The sequence below is a fragment of the Oreochromis aureus genome, linkage group 3 (assembly GCF_013358895.1).
Source record: "Oreochromis aureus strain Israel breed Guangdong linkage group 3, ZZ_aureus, whole genome shotgun sequence".
In the NCBI taxonomy this organism is placed as follows: Eukaryota; Metazoa; Chordata; class Actinopteri; order Cichliformes; family Cichlidae; genus Oreochromis; species Oreochromis aureus.
This window is the reverse complement of record NC_052944.1, coordinates 81,479,133-81,499,908: the sequence shown is the minus strand read 5'-3', so window position 1 is coordinate 81,499,908 and position 20,776 is coordinate 81,479,133. Positions and strand designations below refer to the sequence as shown.

The 20,776-nt window shown below is 42.2% G+C and overlaps 1 long non-coding RNA gene across 1 annotated transcript in view; it reads right to left on the bottom strand.

Annotated features, from left to right (window-relative positions):
- Window positions 1–19,722, bottom strand: part of LOC120438347 — a 34,530-nt gene extending 14,808 nt beyond the window's left edge. Inside the window, exon 1 of the long non-coding RNA XR_005611819.1 lies at window positions 19,452–19,722. This is a non-coding gene — a long non-coding RNA (uncharacterized LOC120438347). The remainder of the gene's footprint in view (window positions 1–19,451) is intronic.
- Window positions 19,723–20,776: the final 1,054 nt, after the last annotated feature.

The following is a 20,776-nucleotide window of genomic DNA, read 5'->3' as shown; positions in this document are numbered from 1 at the left end:
ACCAGGCTAGAATTGATCCGATACCGACTTGTAGGGCTGCACGATTTTGCATAAAATGAGAATCACGATTTTTTTGCTTAGAATTGAGATCACGATTCTCTCATGATTTTCTTTTCTAGTATAAATGTTTATTGCGCTTTTTAACTGCACATCAACTTCGTAACAGTTGAGACTGAACATAAAAACAATAAATAAACATAACAACAACTGTCTCACATTTTGTCGTTGCTGCTTGAAATTCCGTCTCCACCGTTGCTCGACACTGCGTGTAAAGAGCAGGAAGTGCAACAATAGAAAAATAGTTGCGGGACGGCACTGTGTAGCGTTTGTCTAGGGCAGGGGTGGGCAATCTCAGGCCCCGAGGGCCGGTGTCCCTGCAGGTTTTAGATCTCACCTTGGGTCAACACACCTGAATCACATGATTAGTTGGTTACCAGGCCTCTGGAGAACTTCAGGACATGTTGAGGAGCTAATTTAGCCATTTAAATCAGCTGTGTTGGTTCAAGGACACATCTAAAACCTGCAGGGACACCGGCCCTCGTGGACTGAGATTGCCCACCCCTGGTCTAGGGTGTTGATCATTTTCCTAAATCCCTCGTTTTGCAGTGTTGATGGGAGCCATATCTTTGGTCAGGTGATAAGTAATAGCCTCCGTAATTTCTTTGTGCCTGCGGGAGTTCAACGGGTATAGGGAAGCGCTGTATAAGGTTCCTGTTATTGATGTTTGGGTTGTTGCCCGGAACGGATTTTCTCCTGTCACTTTCTCGTCATCCCTGACGTGCTCTCCGTTGTTTTTTCCCTGCCAATTTTAGCATCACACGGCACAGCTTCTGTATCACGTGGTATAAGGCTCCGCCCTTGTCATTTGTTGAGCAGGAAGAGTGAGTGCTTGTTTTCATGCAGATTACGTCCCGGATCAAAATGCGGTACAATCGTCGTCGTCTTTTTTTTTTTTTTTTGTAAATCGTTGTCATTTGGAAATGAGATCGCACATAAGTATGAATCGAGATCGCGATTTTCTAACGATTAATCGTGCAGCCCTACCGACTTGGTATCAAATCGATACCAAGTCGGTATCGATTAATAACGCATTGAATAATGCGTTATTGATTCATTAAATCCTGAATTGATTTCTAAATATAAATGTATTTTGCCAAAAACGCAGGGAGCTCACAAAACTATTTCAATGACCACCAAACAGTTAAAACAATAAATGAGAGCAGGTGAACAGATTCCACACAAAGACGTGAACACAGAGCGCGGACCTGATGGATTAGTGACATGTCGTCTTCCTCACCCGATGGCATGAACACGGACACGCCGTCGGCGCAGAAAGTCAACATCTCACTGATTCTGAGCTGCAGCCTTTTTTCCTCTCCGACCAAAAGAAAGCTTCATTTTTGCTGTTTAATACATTTGTTTTTTAATTATGCCAACTTGAAAAACGCTTAGTTTGTTTGTTAATTTGGGTTAACATAGTCTGCAAGGTAGGAGGGAGGTTGTACTTGGCACCTTGGGCGAGTTGATTCTGAGACATCTTCATTGAAGAAGAAACTAGGCTGTATCTTTAGGATCCAAGGAAAGCACCATCCGGCTCGAATAGGGATGGGTATTGATAAGATTTTAACGATTCCGATTCCATTTTCGATTCTGTTTAACGATCCGATTCTTTATCGATTCTCTTATCGATTCTCTTATCGATTCTTTTGAAAAGGGAGAACACTCAGGTCGATTAGCTTTTTATCTTCTCTTTGAACAAGATAGAAATTTAGGAGTAACATGGCCTTACAAACCCAACAGTGCGATCTCAAGAGAACCAGCCTTCATTGGGGTGTCACAGGGTCCCCAGGAAAAAAAATGTAAATGTAAAATAATAAAATAAATATTCTTCTATACTATAACATAAATTATTCTGTAGCAATTACACAAGAATATCCAGTAATGTCCCTGCCTACAATTAAACACCTTCACTTACCGAAAATCGGGGGCATCTGCTGTGACAAATGGGTGCAAGCCTTTGACCATAAACTTAGTCACTGCTCGGTGACATTCATCCTGGCCTGTAGACTGCAGCGACAACTGCCAGCAGCTGAGCCAGCCCGACTCTGTCTCTCTCATCACGGTCACCTAAATGCACAGTAATGGCAGGTTTTGTAATAAAGCAGATCGCGCTAACATAATATGCACTGTTAGTTGATTACTTACCTGCCGCATTAACGTGCGAACATTACCGCTGCTGCTGAGTTCAGATTCACGAGTCCGGAGCGGAATTAAAAACACGACATTCATTTAAGGTCATCGCGTGTTTTGTGAGCAAATGCTTTTGCAGATTCATAGTGTTTCCTCCCTTAAGTGAAATATCTACTTTGCAAGTATTGCAAGTTGCCCTGTTGTCATCCGTTCTCGAAAAGTATAAACAAACTTTTAAGCGTTTGCGCAGCTTAGGCGCCGTGTTTCCTGCCAGGTACGCTCCGACGCTCCGCAACATGGTGACGTCATTCGGGGCGACTGGAATCGATAAGGGAATCGTTTGCCAAAATGGCAAACGATTCCAAGGAATTGAAACAGTGGGGACTGGTTCTTAACAAGAACCGGTTTTCGATACCCATCCCTAGGCTCGAAGGACCAAGGTTAATTTGGGTTGAACCCAGGACTGTATAGGCGTTGGCTGAATAGCAGTGGTGTTCACCTTGGTGTGTCGGTCAGAACACACAGGACGCACAGTTAAAGGTTATACCGTCTTTACTGTGATTCCTCAGCTTAACAGCACAGTACAGCAACACAGTAATGCAACCGCAGGCTTACAAATTGGTGAGGGGTGTGGGTGTGGTCTGTGAACAGAACACATACAGAATACTAAATGTAATAAAGATCGAAGTCATGAATTATGATTCATTAGCTTTCTTCGAATTTAACCAGAACTACAAATGGGAATTCCTATATGAACATTTACATGCACAAGTTTCATACACTACTCCCAAACCCTTACAGTACATGACACTGATTGCCAATACACCCAACAACAATATATCACAAAACACCAAATGGCTTTAGCTTACAGCTAGCAAGCATGTAGCATAACAAGTAGCATTAGTAGCATGAACTAGCCACATAGCGAACACGTCAAAACACATTGCACTTCTACATCCACTAAATGTCTAACTGGCATAAAAGACTAAAACTGTCCTTTCCAGGCAGGGCTCCACGTCTACTCACAGTTCTTTAGCGACGCACACAACTCACACCGTGTGTAGACATCCCCTGCTCAGTCAGTCTGTCAGGTGGCTCTTGCTATGTCTTAGCTCCAACTCTGATCACTGGAACATGTGCTCAATAGCGCAACTGTGCTCTCTCGCCACAAGGGGGCTCCCCCACACAGTTGACAGCCTTTCTAATATTGCTGTTTTTCTGTGTTTTATCCTCCGTTACTTTGAAACAGTTACTGAGTTAAAATTGAATTGAATCAAATCGATTATAGAAATCAGTGACGATACCCAGCCCTAATGAGTAGCCTAAGCCCAACAGAAGTGGATGTAGCTGTGGGTAATGAGAAAAGATGAAAAGGTTGATAACACATTATATGCAGTAAATGCACTGCCCAAGTGTCCCCTCTCCCCACTGCCTGTCAATAAAGAACTTTGTGTTGACAAGATTGTTAGGTAATCATTTACAAATCTATAATATCTGCACTGCAGCAGTGTCTATTTGTGTCTGTCTACATGTTGGGTAAGTGCCGAGTATTTGGTTGTGTATATGGGGGTGGGAATGCACGTTTGAGTCTGTGTGCGCCTGTTCTTCTGTGTCTATATGTCAGGTTGGGCCTTAGACTCGACCTCTCTGGGAACATATCAGGCCCTCCAACGTACGGAGGCCTATCTCCCCTCACCACACTCCCTGTCGGTGGCTGATGCCCTCAGACGGTGTGCTGGTGGTTCTTGTGAACTGGGGCTGGGTGCTCATGTATGTACCGGCTCACTCCTGGTGGCCAATTGGTGGGGCCTGGCGCCTGTGGCCCGGCTGGGCCCCTTCCGGGGGGTGGGGTGCCCCCAGGCCTCTGGGCCTGAAGCTCGGTCCTCTCTGGCACAGCTGGCCGAGCCCGCGGGCACGCCACTGCAACCCCCTCCGGCCTCTGCTCTGTGGCTGCTGGGTGACATCTCGTTTGGAGGTCTACTCAGCTCTTCCCAGGAGGGTGGCACGGTTCCCCCCCTTTGGTGGTCCTCCTTGGGTCCTCATACTCTGGGGCCTCTGGATGTCTGGGGACTGGATCTCCTCCATAACTGCTTCATGCCCTGGGGGACGGGGCTATGGCTCCCCACACTCCCTAGCAGATCGTTACATGGAGAAACCTTTGGAATACAAGCATGCTTATCCACACAGGTGTACACACGGGTGTTCACAGACAAACTACACCTTTCTTGGCTACTACCTCAAAGCATATTGTGAGCCATCTTGCGTGCTGCACAACAACATTTAATATTTAGTATCTACTGTTATCTACTGCTAGCTAGTTTATTGTGATGGTGCTGTATTTATTATGTCGCTGTTTTTTGGGGTTTGTTTGTTTTCTCTTCTGTTTTTTTTCTCCACAGGTGATCCAGGTGTTTTGTTTGTTTTCTCTTTCTTCTCCCCTTTCTCACATCTCTTCTACCCTCTATTTTTCTTTCTCTCCCTCTCTTTCTTTCATTCTTTCTCCCTGTCCTATCCCCCAGTCATGTCTGTCCCGACTGTAACAACTGAAAATAAAATAAATACATAATTATAATAAAGGTCAATCAAATGGACCAAAATGGCAAGGCCATGATGATCCACTTGGTAAAGTAAATCCGCTTGGCATCTCTCTTGGCCTTAAGACAATTCTGATGGCTAAAGATCCAAACGGGACAGGGAAAAAAAAAAAAATCTGCATGGACAGCGTTAACTGATGAGGTTGAAAAATTCAATACTTACTGTGGTGTCGCGATTGAGGAATGACCAGGGACGGTAACTAAGATATTGACAACGCCACCTGGGGGAGGGCGTTACAACCCAGGAAAGATTTCTCTAGCCAATGTACGTATTGCACTGGCTACCAAAGCCCACAGACTCGTTATTAACGGCAGAGGTGAGACAGATGAGGCTGTTAAGGGTCCGAAATTGAGGACGAGAGTAAAACAATGATGGTCCAGAAGAGGTCAGTCAAACAATTGATTTTAATGAATACATGCCGCGTGGAGAGATGTAAACTGCAAGACATCAGTTGTACATCTTCTTCCCAAAATACACTTCAGATTGCTTTTATACCATCAGGGTATTGTAACGCCCCCTCTTTCGTTTACAGTCACATAATTTGCATCTTAAGAACATTATTTGCCTCCTCTACAGATAATGATCAATTCTAAGAGATAAATGCAGACACAGAAGTTCTTCTTTCTGGCATCCTCTTCCGAATATGGTGATGATCTTAGGCCTTTGAGGTCACCATGAACTTGTCCTCCTTTTGTCACCTGTTACTAGGCAAACTCAAATGCAACAAGAAGCTGAATACATTCAGGCCTTTGCTCAGCTACTATTTTACTGTATCAATATACTCAGCATATGAGTTTTGATATATATATTTAACTCAATCATTTAAAGTGGTTATAACTGCACCTGTAATAAACATGTTAATATGTGATTATGATAACCCCTGTAATACAAATTATAACATAATGCCAACAGCTTCAATAAATGCTTTGATGAAATGATAATTAATGCAGTGATAAAGATGATGGTTATGTACAGTAGCAGTAAAATAATTTCTTTAACTCTACACTGCCAAATAATTCCTTCTGATAGTGGAGCACAGCTGTTTCTTATAAGCCTGGTAATTGTGGGCTGGGAAGGTGTGGATGCCAGTGGTGCGTTTGTGGACAGCATGTAAAATCCTACCCCAGAATCTACTTCACTACATTACATTTAAAAGTTTACTCTTTGGCCACCACGCTTCTGCCATTTTTTGTTTTTCAAAATAATTAGCCACAGTCAAAGCTGTGCTATGAATTCTGGGATGTGTTGGGCCGCGAATGATACACCTGACTCATCCTTCAAGTCTGGGGAAATGAAGGGCGCATTTGGAATTGGGACAGCCTTCATCACGTCGCTGTGGTGTAATCAGCCTTCAAATGGGGTCTCAAAATTGTACCAAAAAACTCTGTACCTCCCTCCACCCAACCACACCCTTCTTCGGGTTTGCCATCAGCCCTGCCTGCCTCAGGGAAACCGGGACGGTAACCAACCACTGCACATGCTCCTATAGCTATCACTATGAATGACGACATCATCCAGGTAGGAAACAGCACATGCAGTGTGAGGACGCAGCTATCGCTACAGGAGGTGCTGAAAAATGGCCGGGGCTTCAAACAAGCCAAATGGAAGTGTGACGAATTGGTACGAACCATACAGAGTGGAGAAGGCCGTTTTTGTCTTTGGACTCTGCAGACCAGGGAACCTGCCAATCAGCTGCATTTCAAAGTGGTGCTCCAAGAGAGTCGTGCAGACGGGCAGGAGGGAGAATATATCTGCAAACCACTGTTGCAATGCAGGAACATCTGATTTATTGGAATGTGTGAGATGTTAACCACAATAACTCTTAAACACACGGTCTGAAAACGTCATGCCCACAGCACGTTTTTGAGAAAAATCAAAATTTTTGTCCTTGAAGATCATTTCAGAGCTTTTAATGAGGTGCAAGAACAGTGTTCAGTGTGAGTGGAGAACAGCCAAGTCTCCTCCTCTGATAAACCTCCACATGTACCACTGAAAACAGTTAAATTAGTTTGAATTTGAAATCATGGCTCAAACTACTTGTTCTGAGACCAATTCTTTATTTTTCACACCAAACTGTTTAATAAGACAAACTTTACACAGAGTTCATCAAATATAACTAACACTTTAACATTATTAGGATTTCATAATACAAACTTCAAATCAACAGGAAAACAGCTGCAGAACATGTGGATCAAAATGAATCCATTAAAAAACAACACGTGGACTTCAAGGATACAGTAAATACACTAAAGTGAAAGGAGGAGCCAAAATTTGAAGGAATTTGAATTAAGTAAAAGTCACCTGTGATCTTTAAAATGGTCCTGATGTGTGCTGCTGTTTTTACCTTTCAACATTTCTTTGCTGCCACTGTGAATATGAATGTGGTCTTTGCCTAATTAAATAAAGGTTACACTGACTCACTGCTTCATCTTCTGGTACAAACTGGTATTATATGGAAGTACAGCCCAAAACCAGTTTAGCTTGAGTTTCTTTTTTCTGGACATAAAGTCACAGCAGGTGTTGTTTCAAAGCTGGTGGACAGATTTAGTTCATTTTGGAAGCTTTAAGAGCAACTGCTGTGTAATTATTTGCAGTTTTGGGAGAAAATCATTTAAGAGAAGGGATTACCACAGCAAAAGTTTACATATGAATGAAGGATTGAAATTTAACTTAGGTAACACATAAAATGAATACAACTACTAAACACTACTGTGTCCTAAGGGAACAAAGAATAAAATGTAACAGGGATAACATTTTAGAGAATTAAAATCCCTCAAAGGAAAAAACATAAACTTGATATGCATATCTATACATGCAGCTTCCTAAATGCAACATTCAGGATTATTCACTGCAGCTCCAGAAATCAGAGCTACCTCATCAGATCCAAGTGTGACATCAGCTGACACTCTTTACAGGAGATTCCATCTGAACTCTGTGGAGCCTGATCTCAAGGTTTTTAAGTCTGACCCTGAAACCAGAAGAGGATCTTTCTCTCTCTTCAGATTAATTGTGATCCAGTGATTTCAGTCCTGCATGATCAGGCTGATGTTTGCACAGAGCAGATAATGAAGTGAATGTTTTTGCACATTGGTAACAGTGAAACAGTTTATTTACAGTGTGGGATCGTTTGTGTTCGGAGTATGAACTGAGATTCCTGAAGCTCTTGTCACACTGGTCACAGCTGAAGTTCACTTCCATGTGTGTACGTTCATGTTTGTTACGATGACCTGATTGTGAGAAGCTTTTGTCACAGTGTCTGCACTTGTATGGTGTCTCTCCTGTGTGGATTCGCTTATGCTATTTTATTGAATTATGTCCAGTGGTGAAGGATGACCCACACTGGTCACAGATGTGCTTTTTGACCCCACTGTGGAAGAGTTCATGTATTTTTAATGTACTTGGTGTGTGGAAGCCTCTCCCACATTCTTTGCAGTAGTTCATTTTGTCTCTAGTGTGTCTACGTTCATGTTTTTTTTGGTCCCGTTGATGATTGGAAGTTTTTCTACAAAGGTCACAGAGAAACTCTTTCCCACAACCACAGTGACGACAGGGTTGAGAACTGGATCCATGTGCTTTGCTCCACTTCTAAACAAAGACAGTGTAAATCAGGGAATTCCTTCAACGTTTTTATCCTGAACGTCGCCTGAAATAAAGAGCATCTCTGCCAACGTCCAATTACATTTTACTGTTTACATTATAACACTCAGCTTACTGGGTGAAAATGAGTCTTCATTTTTCCAAACAGTTCATTCAGTATAACTCCATAAGTTTACTGATCAGACTTGTTCCAAACACTCAGGTTACAATTACAAGATAAAAAACTAAATACATCCTCACAGTAACTGTACTTGTAGAGTTACTTTCAGGTGTGGATCTGTTGGTGTTTTTTCAGCTGATGTTGATATTTAAAAGACTTTCCACACAAGTCACAGCTGTAAGGTTTAACTCCACTGTGGATGAGTTGGTGAGTTTTTAGGCTTTGAGCCAGGGCAAAAGACTTTCCACACAGGTCACAGGTGTAATCTTTAGCTCCACTGTGGATGAGTTGGTGAGTTTTTAAGCTTCCAGTCCGGGTAAAAGACTTTCCACACAACCCACAGCTGTAAGGTTTAACTCCACTGTGGATTCGTTGGTGAGTTTTTAGGCTTTGAGCCAGGGCAAAAGACTTTCCACACAGGTCACAGGTGTAATCTTTAACTCCACTGTGGATGACTTGGTGTCTTTTAAAGTCTCCAGCCAGGGTAAACGACTTTCCACACAGGTCACAGGTGTAAGGTTTAACTCCACTGTGGATGCGTTGGTGTGATTTTAGGTTTTGAGCCAGGTTAAAAGACTTTCCACACAGGTCACAGGTGTATTCTTTAACTCCACTGTGGATGACTTGGTGTCTTTTTAAGTCTCCAGCCAGGGTAAACGACTTTCCACACAGGTCACAGGTGTATTCTTTAACTCCACTGTGGATGCGTTGGTGTGTTTTTAGGTTTCCAGCCAGGGTAAAAGACTTTCCACACAAGTCACATCTGTACTCTTTAACTCCACTGTGGATGCGTTTGTGTTTTTTTAAGTCTCCAGCCAGGGTAAAAGAATTTCCACACAAATCACAACTATAAGGTTTAAATCCACTGTGGATGCGTTGGTGTGTTTTTAGGTTATGAGCCAGGGTAAAAGACTTTCCACACAACTCACAGCTGTAAGCTTTAACTCCACTGTGGGTGACTTTGTGTGTTTTTAAGCTTTCAGCCCGGTTAAAAGACTTTCCACACAAGTCACAGCTGTAAGGTTTAACTCCACTGTGGATGAGTTGGTGTGTTTTTAAGTGTCCGGCCTGGGTAAAATCCTTCCCACACTCATCACAGCTGTAGGTTTTCTCTCGCTTTCTTCTGTGAGGTTTGTCGGCCTCCTGAGAGCGCTGACTTCTCGCTCCATGTTGGTCCTGCAGTGACAGAGATACAAACAGAGGCAGTGAGTGAAATGCAGTCGTGGAACAAACTGAAACTCCCTCCATTGGTGAAATCAAACATGTCAACAAAAACACATTGTAGGTTTGTTACCACCACATTCTGGTGATAGTATCACATTACAATGATGTGCTACAATGAGAGTTGTAATGAAAATGACATTATTGAAGAAATATTGATCAGTAGAGAAACTCTTTTATTTCAGAAAAAATTGTGATTTCAACTGATGATATTGTTGTTTCAATGTGTGTAGAGAAAATATGATCTTTGTATTTTCTTGTAACTTCTGTGGTTTTTGGTTGTGAATGTAGAGTCTGTATATATGGAGGAGCCCAGGATGGAAAAGATAAAGCTGCTGTTAATGGGTTTTTAAAAACCAACCAGCTGTACACACAGTTTCAATAACAGTGTAACTGTGATGTTTTTCTCACCTTCTGTGTTGAAGTCATTGTTTCCTCTGTAGTGGCTGAGCTGAGTCCAAATGGCTGAAATTGTTCCTCTGCTGCACCACCAGACTCTTCTCCTCCTGTTACTCAGCTGGGACACAAAAAGTATATAAGTGTATTTTATTCCTGACCAAAAGAAGCAGAGCAAATAAACATGACTAAACTCCTCAGTGACAACAATACCTATGAAGATTCAAGGTGAAACCCCAGAAGCAACTACAAAAAGAAAGTCATCAGTTGCCTACAAGAACTTGAAAGGGAAGAACCCCTCACCCCCCTGCATATCACCGCCTTTACCCTGTATATATGGACTTCCATAGATCCACAAAGACGGAGTCTCGATCAGTATAAACTCAGCCGCCTACAACATTTCAAGTACCTAATTACCATCCTAGCTCCCCTAGAATGGGAACACAGTGTGGTTGGCTAGGTTAACTCACAAACAGAATTTAGCTGTGCCTGACTACAATAGAGACTTTCTTCTTTAGATGTTTCTGAAACAAGAAGGTGTAGTACACAGAGATTTGTTTCAGAAAAAGGGGAAAGTAATTAAAACGACATACATAAGCACAGAGTGTTTTAATCCTACTAACACATACACACACATGCAATGAAGCTCATGAATACCAGATGGTATTTTAAGCCTGTGTTTCTGATTTTATCATCTTGTTCGGCTCACTTAGTAAGATGAGAAGTGATATATGAACTAGTGGACTAATATTATATTAGGAAAGATGATTGAATGATAGCAGGGGTGAACAGAATGCAGCAGAGGGTTTAAATGAGTGAGACTAAAAGATTCTTAGTTTCTTGTTCCTGATCAGATAAATGGTGAGTTTAAAATCCAGTTAAGGAACAAAGAAGGCCAAAGATTTTAAGTTTTTAGGAATAATTTTTGATTTACGTCTTAAACTAGACAAGCATGTAAGGAAGATTGATAAGATGGTCAAGGCTAATCTGAATTGTTTTGAGTTAATTCAGCACTATATACCTGCTTCAGCAGCTCAGTTATTTATGTATTTGTCGCGTTCTGGGTCTTTTGAACCAGTGTTTTGAGTTCTAGTTCATTTTTGATGTTTATGGTTTATGTTTAAGTTCTTTAGGTCAGCGAAGTTCACACTGAACTCTCAATCACTTTTGCAACTTTTTACTTTTGTGTTACTCACAGCAACAAGTCCACCTCATTGTTAGTCCATTTAAAAAACTGTGCTTTTCCTCAACATTTTGCTGCCACGTTTCAAAGAGCCTCTGTTCTGGGAATCCATCCTACCTAACATACCATCCTACCTGTTGTTTCTGCACATGCGCAAAACCATCCTACCTTTGTTAATCTGAGCTAGAAGCATACTTTAACAGCTAAAATTCAGTGGCGAACCATCCTACCTTTGTCAATAACAGCTAGAAACATACTTTAACGGGTAAAATTAAGTGGCAAACTGTCCTGGCTTTTTGAATATGAGCTACAACAGGGGTAGGCAATCCCAGTCCACGAGGGCCGGTGTCCCTGCAGGTTTTAGATGTGTCCTCGAACCAACACAGCTGATATAAATGGCTAAATTAGCTCCTGAACATGTCCTGAAGTTCTCCAGAGGCCTGGTAACGAACAAATCATGTGATTCAGGTGTGTTGACCCAAGGTGAGATCTAAAGGGACACCGGCCCTTGTGGACTGGGATTGCCCACCCCTGAGCTACAAGCATACTCTGATGGGCAAAGTTACCGTATTTTCATGACCATACGGTGCACTTAAAAGTCTTAGATTGTCTTCAAAAAGTATGGCGCGCCCTATAGTGCAGTGTGCCCTGTGTGTTGTAATGAGGACGTAGTAGAGAACACCATGAGAACGCTAAAGGATGAAGTGTGGGCATTGACTGTACCGGTATATACAGGGAGTGCAGAATTATTAGGCAAGTTGTATTTTTGAGGAATAATTTTATTATTGAACAACAACCATGTTCTCAATTAACCCAAAAAACTCATTAATATCAAAGCGGAATGTTTGTGGAAGTAGTTTTTAGTTTGTTTTTAGTTTTAGCTATTTTAGGGGGATATCTGTGTGTGCAGGTGACTATTACTGTGCATAATTATTAGGCAACTTAACAAAAACCAAATATATACCCATTTCAATTATTTATTTTTACCAGTGAAACCAATATAACATCTCCACATTCACAAATATACATTTCTGACATCCAAAAACAAAACAAAACAAAGACAAATCAGCGACCAATATAGCCACCTTTCTTTGCAAGGACACTCAAAAGCCTGCCATCCACGGATTCTGTCAGTGTTTTGATCTGTTCACCACCAACATTGCGTGCAGCAGCAACCACAGCCTCCCAGACACTGTTCAGAGAGGTGTACTGTTTTCCCTCCTTGTAAATCTCACATTTGGTGATGGACCACAGGTTCTCAATGGGGTTCAGATCAGGTGAACAAGGAGGCCATGTCATTAGTTTTTCTTCTTTTATACCTTTTCTTGCCAGCCACGCTGTGGAGTACTTGGACGCGTGTGATGGAGCATTGTCCTGCATGAAAATCATGTTTTTCTTGAAGGATGCAGACTTCTTCCTGTACCACTGCTTGAAGAAGGTGTCTTCCAGAAACTGGCAGTAGGACTGGGAGTTGAGCTTGACTCCATCCTCAACCCGAAAAGGCCCCACAAGCTCATCTTTGATGATACCAGCCCAAACCAGTACTCCACCTCCACCTTGCTGGCGTCTGAGTCGGACTGGAGCTCTCTGCCCTTTACCAATCCAGCCATGGGCCCATCCATCTGGCCCATCAAGACTCACTCTCATTTCATCAGTCCATAAAACCTTAGAAAAATCAGTCTTGAGATATTTCTTGGCCCAGTCTTGACATTTCAGCTTGTGTGTCTTGTTCAGTGGTGGTCGCTCTTTCAGCCTTTCTTACCTTGGCCATGTCTCTGAGTATTGCACACCTTGTGCTTTTGGGCACTCCAGTGATGTTGCAGCTCTGAAATATGGCCAAACTGGTGGCAAGTGGCATCTTGGCAGCTGCACGCTTGACTTTTCTCAGTTCATGGGCAGTTATTTTGCGCCTTGGTTTTTCCACACGCTTCTTGCGACCCTGTTGACTATTTTGAATGAAACGCTTGATTGTTCGATGATCACGCTTCAGAAGCTTTGCAATTTTAAGACTGCTGCATCCCTCTGCAAGATATCTCACTATTTTTGACTTTTCTGAGCCTGTCAAGTCCTTCTTTTGACCCATTTTGCCAAAGGAAAGGAAGTTGCCTAATAATTATGCACACCTGATATAGGGTGTTGATGTCATTAGACCACACCCCTTCTCATTACAGAGATGCACATCACCTAATATGCTTAATTAGTAGTAGGCTTTCGAGCCTATACAGCTTGGAGTAAGACAACATGCATGAAGAGGATGATGTGGACAAAATACTCATTTGCCTAATAATTCTGCACTCCCTGTACGATCGCACATACCTGTATAAAAGAACAGGTATGTGCGTTATGCAGAACATTGTTGTTTTAACAACCCTGAAAATGGCAAAGAGACACGCTTACGAAGCACAGTTTAAACTGAAGGCCATCAGCTACGCGGAGGAACATGGAAATCGAGCAGCCGCGAAAGAATTTAAGATTAATGAATCGATGTTTCGCAAGTGGAGGAAGCTAGAAAACAAGCTCCGGCAGGTCAAGAAAACGCAGCTGAGTTTCCGCGGACATAAGGTGAGGTGGCCCGAGTTGGAGGAAAGACTCGAGCGGTGGATCATCGAGCAAAGAATGAGTGGGAGAAGCGTTTCGACGGTCACCATTCGGCTAAAAGCAGTTTCACTAGCAGACGAAATGAAAATTGAACATTTCCAAGGAGGCCCGTCTTGGTGCTTTCGTTTTATGAAACAGTGCCATTTTTCCATCTGGACCAGGACTACGGTAGCGCAGCAACTTCCAGCGGATTATAATGAAAAGCTGGCCATCTTCCGCTCCTACTGCAGCAAACACATCGGCGACAAAAACATCCAGCCCAGCCACATCACAAACATGGACAAGGTGCCGCTAACTTTCGACATCCCGGTGAGCCACACTGTGGAGAAGAAGTGGACCAGCACGGTAGCGATACGCACAACGGGGTACGAAAAGTCTTCTTTTACTGTTGTGCTTGGCTGCCATGCTAATGGACAGAAACTGCCGCCTATGGTGATTTCTAAGCGAAAGACTTTGCCTAAAGAGAAGTTTCCAACAGGAATCATCATTAAGGCAAATGAAAAGGGCTGGATGGATGAGGAAATGATGAAAGAGTGGCTGAGGGAGGTGTATGTAAGGAGACCAGGTGGTTTTTTCCACGCATCACCATCGCTCTTAATCTGTGACTCTATGCGTGCCCATCTCACAGCCGATGTGAAAAAACAAGTGAAACAAATGAAAACAAAGCTTGCTGTCATTCCGGGAGGCCTGACAAAGGAACTCCAACCGCTGGACATCAGTGTGAACCGCCCGTTCAAAGTAAGGCTGCTAGCGGGGTGGGAGCAATGGATGACCGATGGAGACCACAGTTTCACCAAGAGTGGAAGGCAGCGCCGGGCGAGTTACGCCACAATTTGCGAATGGATTGTAGATGCTTGGGCTAACATGTCTGCTGGGACTGTTGTTCGAGCTCGATGGGTTTGATTGATGACAATTACCGGTAATAAAAATCTGAGTACCAAACTCGGTTTTGCTTCTGTTTTTATTTTTAAATACGCACACGTGTATGCTTGTGTGTTGATGATGAAGATTACCGGTAGTAAAAATGTGAGTACCAAACTCAGTTTTGCTCCCGCTTTATTTTTAAATACGCATACTTGTATGCCCCCTACAATGAGGTGCGCCTTATGTGTGTGTTAAATACAGTAACCGCACACATAACTGAGACTGCGCCTTTTTAGTACGGTGCGTCTTATGGTCGTGAAAATACGGTAAGTGGCAAAGTGTCATAAAATTTGTGCTGGAATTACTCGACAGCAGAAATGTACATAAACTACTTACAATAAGACATTTTGCCAAAGTACGATGGTTTGTCAGAACACTAGAAAGTAAATAAGCAGCAGACAGAAATGAGGCAGGTCGAATCTTCTTGCGTTTCACGCATGCGCAGTACTGGCACGTAAGCGTTTTCGGGCCGTTTTAATCTGGACGTGCAACGCTGTGAAAACGACTGAAAATGCTAGTGTAGACACGGAATGTTTTCAGAAGAGAACGCCGTTTTCCAATCTATCCAGGCTAGTGTGGACACAGCCTCACTCTTCTCTCAACATCTTCACAATAAACTGTGAACAGATACCGAGGAGAGCAGCAGAAGACCTCATCCAGGAGCTGTTGAAGTATGATTCTTTTTGATGGTAGCAATCAGGTGGAGACTTTTACTTCCAAAATCAGACGTCTTCATTTGCGCTGGCAGCAGGGGCGATATTGGCCCATTTTTGGGGTGCTTCAGCCAGAGCGATGGCGGCTGAGAAGCAGCAGAGCGGAGGTGTGAGTGTCTGGCTTAAAACAGGACATGTTAGCTGCATTTAACCCTCAGTTACTCTTTATATAGTTAGGTAGGACTCAGACCATGTTTCTTTTTAGCAGAAAAACATCACATCACATCTTTTCTGACGATGTTTGCTACTCTACAATCCGTCCTACTCTCTAGTAAAATTAGCCACATCTGACCGTCATGGTTCCTCCCATTGAAATTTATATAGCCTATTTAAAATCTAAAACTTAAGATTGTCCGTAGCCTACTGTTGTTACCACTGTCCTGTTTGCGACGTATACTGAGAGAGGACTTTTTGTTAGTGATCTTAATAGATTTTTTTTCATATGTAAATTTTTGTCTAATTGAATACAATCTATTTGTGTATGATTGTCAGTCCAAAGAGGGAGAGAGGAAAGAGGGGAATGTGAGGAGAAAGTACAATGTCAGGAAGAACCAGGTAAGAAAACAGACAACTGACAGGCAAAACAGAAACTGTTAACCTGACAAAGAGAAAAAACCTGATTTTACTCATACAATCTGGAAGTTGTGTTCTCCCTATCTGGTCGTAAAGTCTGACGTCACTAGCCGTGTCTGGGCTTAAACTCCGCTGCAGGTCCATATGTCAAACGATCACTATGGCATTACTGAGAGTTGAAAAACTGTCTAAAGTCTTTAATAAAATGATCAGCGTTCTGCTCTACCAGGTGTAACAATTGAGTTTAACATCCAGGCTTCTATGAAAACAGAATTTATGACATTTAACGTAGTTAGAAGTTAGCACGAAGTTAGCTCGCTGGCTTCTATCTAAATACAATATAGCATGTCCTGACTGCGGGGTTTTGGAAACAAATTCAAACGTACAGCTCTGTTATCACTTCCAACATAAATGAAGACAGAAAACTAAACAGCAGTGACATTTGTAGAGTTACTGAAGTTTGGCTAGCTGGTATATAATGATGTGCTACATGACCGCTAGCGACACAGCTATGTTAGCATAATATAAACAAGCTAACTTTTTTTCCACTCAATAAAAGTTAACGTGAGTGTTCTCGGTGGTCAGGAACAAATGTAATCGCATGGCAGGATGCTGTAAAAGGACTAAACTTCAGCCAGGAGAACAACTGAGATAATCCATCCACAATACGAGGTTAGTCATTCATATACTGCTGCATGAGCTGGGCTGTAGTTACATCCTAAGGTTTTAAAAACTGAGCTTTAATAAATGATTAGCGGTAATAAAAGCCGAGGGATCAACAGTGATCACTGACTGTTTTAGGAGCTTTTTGAGATTAAATAGAAGAAAATACAAAACATTAACCATGTTAACAACACAAAAGCGATATTAAACGCAGACTACTTATCTTATTCATCTGTTCCTCTGTCTCTCCTGCTGCTTTGAGCATGTACATGACAAAAGAATTTCCCTCGGGATAAATAAAGTTGTTCTTATTCTTATTCTTACTTTAGGCCCGGAAGTAGGATTCGTCACGTCATCACTTAACAACCAGATATTAAAGCTGCTATACAGAATCTGCAAAACAAACTGGGTTGAAACATTTTTGACCCTCTTTAACAACATTCCAATATAACATTATCATTGATTAGGGAGATTAAAATTAATGATATATTTTATATTATTCAGCCACAACGGTGCAGCCGCAAACGGTGCCCCGGTGGAGTGAGGAGCTGTAAAGAGAAGCCGAGCGCTCTGTTTATATTCTAAAAATGTTGTAAGCTTGTTTCAAAGATTATGTACTGCAGCTTTAAATGTTTTACAAAAGCACACATACACTTATCAGTGTTTCTCAAACTTTTTACAGTGTGTACCACCTGATAAAAATGTCAAGCTCTCCTAAGTACCACTATGAAAGCATGAAACTCATAAATCTTACAACACAAAATTATTATTATTAAATTAGTAAAATTAGTATCTGCAAGATTTTTTCATACATTGTATACATACTACGACGGGCAAAGTTGCCTCTATTTATAGTTTATAGTTTTTATTCATATTTTGTAATAATTTATTCTGTTTTGGGAGTGTTTTTTAATGTTTCTGTATTATACATTATACACATTAAAAGTGAATCTCTGTCCAAAAAATGCACTCAGTTTACTTTTTACTCACTATGAGCATCATTCATTATTCTCCCCCAGTAATTAAGGTTAGGATATGTATTTTTTTTTATTCCAATCCATTCTTCTTTTGCGGCAACAACATTTAAGGATGCAGGGACTGACAGCACCCCCAAAGCTCTGATCCTAGAATCGCCCCTGGCTGGGAGTAAATAAAATACAGATGCATCTGGACATCATCCTATGAACTCCTATTCTAAAGGCTGATCTGAGGAGCATTCCTCACACGCGGGGGTAGCCCTTTGGCACCCCTGCTCAGTGGGCTTCCACTGCTCTCTCTCTCTCTCTCTGTGAAAATGTGACATCATTCCGTGGTAAAACCGCAAAGAGTTCTGGGAACTCGTGGCAAGAGGTACTACGCACGCAGGCTTTCAATTGAAATCAGTTACACAGCCATTCAAAGAAACACAAAAAATGGCAATAAGCTGTTGTATTATTAACTGCAATAGCCGATCGCATGACAGCCACGGGAAGCTGACGGGTAAAGAGATTGGTTGTTTTCGGATTACGTCGTTGAAGAGAAATTGTTCGAGCCATGTTTCCGAAGTAACAAAGAGGCGACGGATAGCCTGGATTGCAGCCATTCAAAGACCAAATATAACATCCCAGAACACTGCAGCTCACATGTTAGTCTGCTCCAAGCATTTCATAACATAATTGGTGATGTAGGTTATGCTCCTTTGTTTATTGTGCATAAATAGTGAATTGTCCTGACAGAATATTGCGTTTCGCTTCTGTTATTACCACGGTACATTGACAAAAACATATACTTTTATTCACAGGATAAAACAGTTTTTTTGTATCACTAATTGGCCAGTACGATTACAGCATACAATATTATTGTCACTGAAACATTTCTGTAATGCCTACCAGAAATTATTTCCACTACTAATTAATTACCGTTGAGCTCAACGGTCCTATAAATAAACAGTTAACAAATGTGTATTTATGAAGATGATTTGTGAGACTGGTAAACTTATGTACGATGGTCTTTCGTTCTACACGATGTATTTCAAGGTCCTGTGCCCATCCGTCGGTAAACTGTACCTGGGCTTGTTGCAGTGACCTGAAGTTACTAAACTTCATGAGTGTATGCACTCACTCCAAGAACAGTATAATTATAAATATGAGCGTGGTGAAAGTTGGGCAGCACGCTAACGTCTTTTGTCCAAACCTTTCATTCCCTCTGATTTTTTCCTCGTATCTTGTCTTTGACTTTTCATCAAGTCTGTCTTTGTACGGACCGGCATTTTTCTCCTTCGTTTTGTACATACCTTTTTTGGGGAGCAAAGAAAAAGCAAGAATTCATTGGAACCGGAGAATGAACGTTTTTCGGTGCTGCAAATGCTTGCGGCATGCAACGCGCGAAAGACACGTTGTCTGTCCCCCAGGCTTGTACCTGTGGCTTTCTGTCCTGAGGGTGGGGGTTGGCTGTTCTCCTGCCCTGCAGCCCATCCTTTTGTTCATATTCAAAGACTATTTTTCTATATGTATTCTTTCCCCCTAGCAACCGTCATTTCATAATGTTGCACGAACTCTACAGTCTGTCTAACTCCAGTGTATACCAAGCAATCTATTATACTCAACAGAGCTAAACTCAACATAAACTGAACCCACATTAAAGTTAGCTCGGTGCTTACCTTTAGTTGAGCCCACAAACCGAGAGAAACTCCGCGATGAAGCTGGAAGTCTTTCCAAACACAGGAAACAGATCAGGGAGCAGAGACCCACGTGGTTCACGCTGATCTCAGCTACAATCCAGGAGACAAGGGTGTGCAGATCGATCCAGATATCGATCAAAACGTTGGTAGTGGTATATGTTCCTGTAAGTTCACTACTTTACTCCCGTTTCGTGAAAAAGCAGCTCTCTCTGCTGGACTCCTCTCCTACACACACACTTTCTCCACCCCTTTTCCCGGCTCTGCTGTGATTTGTGGCTGTGCGGTCACGTGACTCAGCGTCACAAGTTATCCACGTGAGGTGTTGGGCGTTTATCAATATGCGTACTTGTGCGTACTTGCGTTCTCGTGTACTCGTGATACGTCATCAGTCGGAGACCAAGGCTGTGTCCCAATTCAGGGGGCGTTTATCAATATGCGTACTTGTGCGTACTTGCGTTCTCGTGTACTCGTGAAACGTCATCAGTCGGAGACCAAGTACTGTTCCAATTCGAAGTACGCATCACGCCGAGAACGCGAAAAAGTCCCGGATGTGTTCTCGATCCGCCCATTTTATCGAGCATGCATCGGTGTAGACTTGGGACAGCTAAATATCCCAGAATGCATTTCGTCCAAAACTCAACAGCGGACTCCCGGCACATCGTCCCCCCCCCCCCTCCGCTCGCGGACTTCTCTCTACTCAGGTTAAAGAAACTCCAGCAGCTGTCTATAGTATTGAGTGTCCACTAGAATAGAAATAAAAGCGTTCTAACATCTCACCTGCTTGTTTTATTAAGGTATGTACACGTATGTACATGTACACTATTTTTATTAATAGAGGTTTCACTACTGAGGTTAAAATGATATATAAGTCACTTAGATCACTTCTAAATGTTAATGTTTGGTTCATTTCAGTGTTTTATTTGTTCCTGAGTAAACCGGTTTGGCTGTGATTAAAGTTAAGCTTCATAACATGTTACTCACAGTTAAATTAGGAGGGGACGGCAGTAAAAACTCCGGACCTGTGACATCATCACGTACGCAGGTGTTCCGACTGTACAAATCACAGGTCCGTGCTCGCGTACTTGAGAATTGAGAAACATCCCACGAGTCCGTGCTCGCGTTCTCGGCGGGTACGTACTCCCGTGCGTTCTCGGCGAGTACGTACTCACCGAGCACGCGAGTACGTACTCGCGTACTTGGGCATTGATAAACGGCCAGGGTTTGTTTTTTTTTGTTTGTTTTTTTTGTTTGTTTTTTTAAACAGAACTTTATTTAACAAACAAAGAGTATACAACATACAAACA